The following is an 8,668-nucleotide window of genomic DNA, read 5'->3' as shown; positions in this document are numbered from 1 at the left end:
AGGTTTACACACACAAAAAATCATAGTGGGACATAAAATCTGAACTCCCTCTGTGTCTAAATTAGCAAATATATCTGCTGGTTTAAGCAGTTCAGCTGCTGTAGCTACTCACATATTCATTCCACTTAATGAATTTGATGTTGTAGCTAAAAGTATATGCACTTTTATAAAGGGAGTGACACTGATATGTCATTAGTTGTAATCTGAAATGAAGATTTACTTAATTATTGCACTCACTCTGATTAAAGAACCACTTCCATATTCTGCAATCTTTACTACTCCAGTTCATAAATCTATGAGGGCTTCTGAGACTCAGTTGGGAAAGTGAGTGTGTTTCTCCCACAATATAAAAGCTATTTTATATAAAATATAAAACTCTATTTAATGGTATCAGACAAAATATCCGACAAAGAAATAACCTTATACAGCAAATACAGCTTTGAAATGTAGGAGGCTTTTTTTCAGGGTTTGAGGCAAATTGTTCCATGCACTTCATATTTTTGGAATCTCAGGATATGTTACGTTAGCATTCAATTGGTTTATTGTCATGAATTGCACACACTGCTGTGTGTGCAATCATTTCTCAATATTGTGATTTATTGGACCCAGGGCAGCCACCACAACTGATCACCACCTAGACAAAAGTTATGCCCTAGGAAAACAGCTGCCTTCTCAGGTGTTCCCTTCCCATTTTTTATTCCAGCCTGATTCCAGTGAAACCAAGCTCCTAAAAAATGAGCATAAATCAATGAGAGACCCAAAAAATCCGAGCTGTTGGACAGAAACTGAGTTGAAGCAGCAATGAGTCAGACAGTGAAGCCCAAGCAGCCATGTTCTTTAGAGACATGACTGAGAACAGCTGCGCAAATTGGTCACTGCGTTGCTCTGAGGCTCCAGGATATTCCCTTTAATCCTTCCCATTAGCAAAAAAATCCAGCCAGAAGAGGTCAAGAAGCTGTAAAAGACGCAAAGCCTCCCGTCTCTGATGCATTCCTTGTGGTCTATTTTTACAGAAACCTCTCTTGGTTCAAACTGTCCCGAGATTAATGGTTCAGGGGAGGGTTAGTCAGCCTTCCCAGCCATGGAAAAGTAATCACGGCACTCAGTCAGCACAACAAATTGATAAGGAGCTATGGAAAGGGCTCTTTCGTAGTCTGGCAGCCTGGGCCCCCAGCCGGTGTCAGATGTGCTCGGAGGATGCCACAGCAATTTGTGTGAGTGTAAATATCTGCCACAAAAGGCCTCCCAATAACGTCAAAGCAAACTTACTCAAGGGAAAGGAGCCCTTCCTGTAAATAGCACTGAAAGAGGCGTTTTGTCAGCTGATGGGGCTATTAAACATTGTTCTCCCGGAACATTTACACCACGGCTAATAACAAACAAGCCAGAGTACACTGGAGCTTTATCATTTGTCATTGCATTTGGCAGGTAAATTTGCTCAACAGCAGCAGCTCCACGAGCTGAGTTTGCAGGTTCAACAGCCACGGAGAGCCATCCCCATGCTGCGAGTCCACGGGAGATAAGAGGCTGTGGGGGCACAACACCTGGGTGTGGGTGGGCAGTGTGGGACCCCTTAGCAGCATCCATGCACTCCTCTGGGGATGAAGGCAGGTGGCACAGCCAGGCTGGTGCCCATCTTGCTCTGTTGTGCCCATCCTGGAGCTTCTCAGGCTGCTAAACTGGGCAGAAATCCCCCTCTCTCCTGCTCTTATAGAGAAAGCCCTTTCTCTTTTAGCTCACCACACTGTAAGGAGGATCTGATGCAGAAAGCAATTTTTTCAGCTCAAACCACCATGTGACTCTTTGCCCTGACTCCAATTCTAACATGGGAAGTGCAAATCATGAGTTTAATTGCCTTGTCTCCGTAGATTTTATTCAAAACCATCAGATCCAGGCTCTAACCCTTTGAGCACCTAATGATGTTGGTAGGCAAGTAGTGAGAGTTTGAAAACCTCTAAGTCTATCTCAGTGCTTTACCTAAACCTGAAGTCAGGTTTCCAAAGGTAAAAGAGAGAGTTTGAATTTCCTGTTAATCTGTTCACACAGGTGCCACTCAAACTGCTGGTGGAAAAGGGTAGTAAGTTATTGCTTGCAAAATGCTCTCCCCTTGTTTCTTGTATTTCAGGAACACAGATTGCAGCATCCTTTCTGGAGACCTCTGCTTCAAATGCTCCCTGGCACGTGATGCTGGGAATCATTAAGAAAGGGAAACTAAAGGAAACAGAGAGCGTTATGATGTTCCCTGTGAGAGTCTGTAATGTACCTTGAACACTGGGTCTTGGCTCTCTCAGTTCAGAAAAGACATGATAGAACTGAAAGGATCAGAAACAAAACAAAGATTGCCACTAAAGTGGAAGGATTAAATGAGGTTGGAAGCCTGAGCCTGGGAAAGTGGTGCCCAAAGGAGCAGATGACAGATGCTTAGAAGACAGGGAAGTGGTTCCAACCCAAGCCTGCCAGAGTTCAAGAAGTGTTTGGACAACACTCTGAGGCACGTGGTGGGATTGTTGGGGTGTCCTGTGCAGGGCCAGGAGTTGGGCTTTGATGATCCTTGTGAGTCCCTTCCAACTCAGCAGATTCTATGGTTCTATGATTCTGTGACATATGTTGTCTGGGTAAAAAAAGCACTTCTTATTGTTTCTTTAATGCAAACTAATGGGTGTCACCTCAGACTGTCAGAGGAGGTTCAGAACAAACAAACAGACGTGAGAAAGGCTGAGAGATGATACCTTTCAGCCAAGAGAAGAGAGGCTGTGGGGGTGGAAACTTATCCATGTGTATAAATACTGTAAATAAATATAAACTTTTACTCATGCAAAGAGGACTGAGCCAGGCTCTTTTCAGTGGTGCCAATGATAGGACATGGGGCAATGGGCCCAAACTGAACCACAGAAGTTCCATCTGAACATCGGGAAACACTCCCTCAGGTGGAGGAGAGGGCACCACCTGCATCCTCAGCCTTACTGTGGTCTGACATACTCCCTTTCTTCTGTTACTTGTAACTCACTTTTTTGCCTGTATCATCTTAGTCCAAGATATCTGGATCTTCACAAAGATGAAGCTGATTATTTCCTCTCACTTTCTGCCCCAGATGAAACAAAAAAAAAACCCCAACCCAGCATGTAAATCATATAGTTTTCCATGCCCTGAAACTGTGTTACAGAGCTTTTGCAGGTGAAAACAAGGTGAATGCAACCACTGTGATGATGCCTGCACATCTCTTTCTTCTTTCTCTCTCTGTGGTAATCTTGGAATCCTTGAATACCATCAGCCACGAAGAGTAGAGGGTTTGAGGGTGGTTAAGGCACTACAGGTTTCGTGAAAACAAGTATCCAAGTAGAAGAGAGAGAATTTATTAGTGTTTCTACTGAGGAAAGAGTTGCAGTGTGAACCTACATCTTTCCAGTCAGTACAGAACCTGCAGAAGAGGTTGCCTTTATAAATTAATGCCCAATTATTCCAAATATCACCTGGATATTTTATATGCTTGGACACTAAAGTCAAGTAACTAAAACCATAAAATCCCTGTGAAAGGATGTGCCGTTGTCTTGGCTGCTCAGGCAGCTGCTTGTTTCTCTTTGAAAGCCTGTCTCTCAAAAATGGCAATAGCCTGGACTATTATTGCAATCTCTGATCATGTCAAGAAGTCTTTTTCTACTCATTCATTTGTATTTGTTGCATATATAAAAGTAGCTCTTCATACTTTATTCTAAACTCCCTGCATTAAGAAGATTTGTTGACTAGAACTACTGCAATTTTTTCTGCTTCCCAGCCAGAAGAACAGGCTTTCTAGTCCCCTTTGTTTGTGGCAAAGGACTCAAGCAATGGAAAAGTGTCCTAAAATCCCTAGAACACTTGATTTTATTTGGTGCAGGAGTCAAGGGGAGCAGACTCTTACTAGCATGCATGGTTTGCCAGTTGAAGCAGGAGAAGGTCAGCCACCAAGCCCATGCATAGTTTAGACCAAACTGAGGGTCTCTTTTTTAATAAGGGAAATCTGCCCTTACAAGATCAAAGAATTGGACAAAGCTGTGCAGTTTTAACCCTTTTAAGTTTATTGGGTCAGTTGAAATATACCACAAAAATTCTCTCTATCAGGTTAAATGATAATTTTTTAAATGAGTCTCTCCTTCCCTGGGCTGTTCTGCTGTAAACTGCTCACTAGTTTCTGTTCAGGAAGTGTCACTCATTTTAATCTAGTGGTTTACCCCCTCCAATCTCTGTTTTCCTGGGGTTAGGGGACATGCAAGAACTGGTCCCTCAGGACTGGCCATGACAGTTCCTGAGAGACCCCTCTCTCAGCCCCATCTATCACGCTTCCCATTTACACAGTGAGTCCTCTGGCATGGTACATCCTGGAAGAAATTATTTGTGTGTGCACTATGAATTAGTTACAGTTGGTTCATTAATTGTTTTTGGAATATTAGCTGGTGATTATCTTTGCTTTTAAAATTTTGATCCTTCCCACCTTCCTTCCTTGATAAGTTTAACAGCCAAGTCACCTCTGAATCTACACTTGGCAACATCATCTCTTGTTTTTTGGAAATAGTTGTGCCTCCATCTTGAATACATGTAAAGCCACGATTTCTTTTATGTTTTCCCTGTCTCCACTGCTCTCTTAACAAACTGTGGCCAAATGATTGTGCTAATGCAGTGCTTGATAACAAAGTAGAGCCTTTCTTTCCTTTGTCAAGCATTGGAAGGGGCTGCCCAGGGTGGAGTCACCATTCCCTGGAGGCGTTCAAGAAACAACTGGACGTGGCACTTGGTGCTCTAGGCTGGGTGACAAGGTGGGGATCAATCACAGGGTTGAACTTGGTGACCTTGGAGGTCTTTTCCAACCTAAGTGATTCTGTGATTCTTCCACATGCTGTTGGCTACTTCTAGAACAACTCACGTGAAAAATCCTTTCCTTTATTTCTGTTGGAATCAGATTGAGCCGCTGTTACCAACTGACTTAACACCTCCAGCACCAGGGATATGAGTAGCCCTAGAAAATAACACAGATTTGGGTTGGTCAATCTTAGGGCAGGTATTAGGAAGCTGCTTAATTCTCAGCCAGATTCTTCTCTTTATAACCCATTTTTTTAAAGACTCACTGTTTTCCATCTGAGACAAATGACCAGCGGACCTGGTGTAGAAAACCAAGTCATCCAAACAACAGACTAGAGATGTGCTGCATTTAATCTGCTCCTGTAAGGTAAAGTTCTGCATTATTTCAATAAAGAACATAAAAAGAATCAGAATATTTATTTCATTGATGTTTCGATGACACACTGAACAAAGGCAAATTTTTGGCTTGTTCACTTCAACCAGTGGCTTTGGAGTGCAGACAATCATTTTTGTCCAGAGATGTTGTACACAGCAAAACCCATCAAAACCTTGAAGCTTTAGTGGTGCAACAGAAAGGGAGATGTGGCAAGAATCTGAGGTTATAGAGTTCAAGTCTGAATACCCCTAAATACAGGGAGGCTCTGTTGCTGTGGTATTTCTGTACCTTGATTTAAAAGCCTCAGTCTGACCATGAACTACCACGAATATGAACTCTGGGACTCAGACCCAACCTTATAACTGGTTTTTTTGTGATCAGTGGCTCCAGCTTTAATTGGTTGAAATAAGGGCTATTGGCTGGGGCCTTTATCTCTTTTGTCTTGCCTTTCCTCCCCCCTTTCTCCTTCTGCTTCCCCTCATGTTTCCTTTTCCTTTTTCCTTTTCCTTCTCCTTCTTCTTGTCTATCTCCTTCTTCTTCTGTCTCCTTTGCTTTCTCCTTTTACTTTTTCTTTTAGATGTAACATTTTTTTTTTAACCAGATCAGCACTTCATAGAATCATAGAATCTCAGACTGGTTTGGGTTGGAAGGGACCTTAAAGCTCATCTCCTTCCAACCCCCTGCCATGGGTAGAGACACCTTCCACTATCCCCAGGTTGCTCAGAGCCCCATCCAACCTGGCCTTGGACACTTCCAGGATGGGACAGCCACAGCTTCTCTGGGCAGACACACACCGTGTTGTCATTGTGGGCTTTGTGAAATCTTTGCACACCCATTTATCTCACCAAGCTACGAGAAAAACAAGATTCAGCAGCCGCCAGGTTAGGATTTTTCTTTCTCCCAGCCCTATTTTCTTGTTAATGGGTTAGCCTACTCCTAGATAAGTTTTAAAACTCTCAGGGATCCAGCTGTTGAAACGCATGTTAGCTTAATCAAAAAACAAATAAACAGCAAAGATGTGTGGGAAAGGAACCAACCGTACTCACTGTGAACACAGCAGTGTGCAGGATGGGCTTCTTTTTCCTCTAGTTCCTCTTGTGATTCAAAGTTGGGTTTTGGTTTGTTTTTTTTTACCCATGAACCAGAGAGTAACATTTGATCTCAGTTTGACTCCTGAAGTAGGTCACTGTCTGGTTGGGGAGCAGAGATACGCAGAGATGATGCGTCTGCTTGGAGATCAGTTGCTTGTGGCTGAGGGACAGCAGACAGGAAAGCATAAATCAAAATAAATATCCTCGTCCCTACTGTGGTTGAAACGGGCTCCTGTGGTATCCAGGGACAGCAGAGGGTTTGGAAAGAAAGGTTGCATTGTGATAGCATTTTTCCCTTTGTGGGTTACTCAGAAGCTCGCATGGGAAGATGAGGAACAGCACTGAGCACAGACTGATTGGGATGAATCAGTGTTTCTAATTCCACACAGGATAGTCTCTGTGAGAACCAGAGGGGTTTGCATCAAAGCACGAGTGCTGGTTTGGAAATACTGGTGGTTGTTTCAAGGGGAGCGAGAGTAAATAGCACACACAAACAGACCAACTCTGGGCTCTCATTGCAAAGAACAACATTAAAATTACTTAATGTTCTGTTCTTTCTGTTTTATAAACTAGAATACCTTGAGGGATGAAGCAGAGAGTGAAGATTGCAGTGTGGAAGAAGTCCTTAACTTCTGATTCTGTTAAAGGCATGATGTATGGATATAAAAATGTGCAGACTGTGAGATGACAAGTTCAGCACCACTATTTGTAGAAGATAAATGAGTCAAAAAATTATTAAAACAAATAAGTAAATATAAAAACAAACAAAGAAACAAACTGGACACACACAAGTCCATAGATCCTGATGAGTTACTCCCACAAGAGCTGGCCAATGTCATTGTGAGGCCACTCTGAATTATTTTTGAAAAGCTGTGGCAATGACTGGAGGTTCCTGAGGACTGGAAGAAGCAAATGTCACCTCTATTTTCAGGAAAGGCAAGAAGGACCTTCTGGGGAACTACAGACCAGTCAGCCTTACCTTAATCCCTGAGAAGGTGAGGGAGCAACTAATCCTGAAAATTATTTCCAGATATATAAAGAAAAGAAGGTGATTAGGAACAGTCAGGCACAGATTTAGAAAGGGGAAACCTCATGTGCTGAGATGACCAGCTTGGTAGACATGGGAAAATCAGTGGCTACTCTTTAGCTTTGCTTCTTGCTTCAAGAAAGCATTTGACAGTGTCCCCCACAACATCCTGGTGCCCAGTCACCAGTGGTGTGTCCCAGGAATTGCTGTTGGGGTCAATAGTTTGACTTCTTTTTTATATTTTTATTGGTAATAATAAATCATCATGGATCCTGTTCTACTCTCAACTGCAAAAGTCCCCATGAAGGTTCAGTGGATCATAGACTGAATGAATATACCATATCCAACAAAATCCATATTGCAGGTATTCTCACACTCCAGATGAAAATTTTCTCCTCAGCATTGAAAAGTAGAGGTATTTTTTTTTTAATTTTCATAGGCCAGAGTGAGTTCTATGTACTTCAACTCTTTTGTTCCTTCTTAACTGCTCTAAAAGAGAAATCCTAGCAAAGTTGAAACAAAACAAATGTAAAGAAAATGACTCTGTAAAACAATACTGTGGGATTTTTTCTGTCAGTGTAAACTCACAGGAGAAGAAAACAATTCTTCAGTAATTGCCCTTGCAATAAACCCAGCCTGAGCTGCAGTAATCAGACTGATATTTTATATCTATCCTACCATGGGAAACAATACTAAAAAATGTTGAATTACAGTGTGGTTTGCTTGGTTTTTTAGCAGAAATTTCTGTTTCTTTGTAGGTGCTCCAGTTTTGGGGGGCTTGTAGTCTGGGTGCTTAGGGAAAAATAGGAAGTGAGGCAAGTGGAGAGTAGAGATAAACCCAGTTTTGTGCTTCTGGCAGTGCCTGCCTGGCCTTCTGAAGCCAGGGTTTGGAAGAACTCAGACTTCAGTCAGTCACTCGCTCACATATCTGTGGTGCTCTGACAGCTGTAGCATTTTCACTCCAAAACTGTGAAGGGGAGAGGCCTCATTACCCTGAGTGTTCTGTGGTTTCACTCCTGTGCCTGAGGGTTAAGGAGGCTTCTCTCAGTCCAAGCAAGAAAAAACAGAGATTTTTTTTTTTCTCTAGTTCCTGCTGCATCAGTGAGTGTCCTGTTACACCTAAACATGAGAGAGCCATTTCAATGGTTGGAAAAAACAGTAATCCTTGCTGGGTGTCTCTCAGAAGGCTCTGAGGGCAGGTAAGTAACCAAAAAAAAAAAAATCATTAGGCAGAAAAGGATCCCTTGTCATGCAGACAGGTGAGGAGGTGCTGGTCTGACTGCTGTGTGTCTGCTGGAGGAAGAAGCAGCTGAGATGCAGAAGGTGGCTGAGAGCTGGACC

Source organism: Manacus vitellinus, unplaced genomic scaffold, assembly GCF_001715985.3.
Source record: "Manacus vitellinus isolate BGI_N305 unplaced genomic scaffold, ASM171598v3 scaffold_66_pilon, whole genome shotgun sequence".
In the NCBI taxonomy this organism is placed as follows: domain Eukaryota; kingdom Metazoa; phylum Chordata; class Aves; order Passeriformes; family Pipridae; genus Manacus; species Manacus vitellinus.
Note: the sequence above shows the minus strand (reverse complement) of the source record.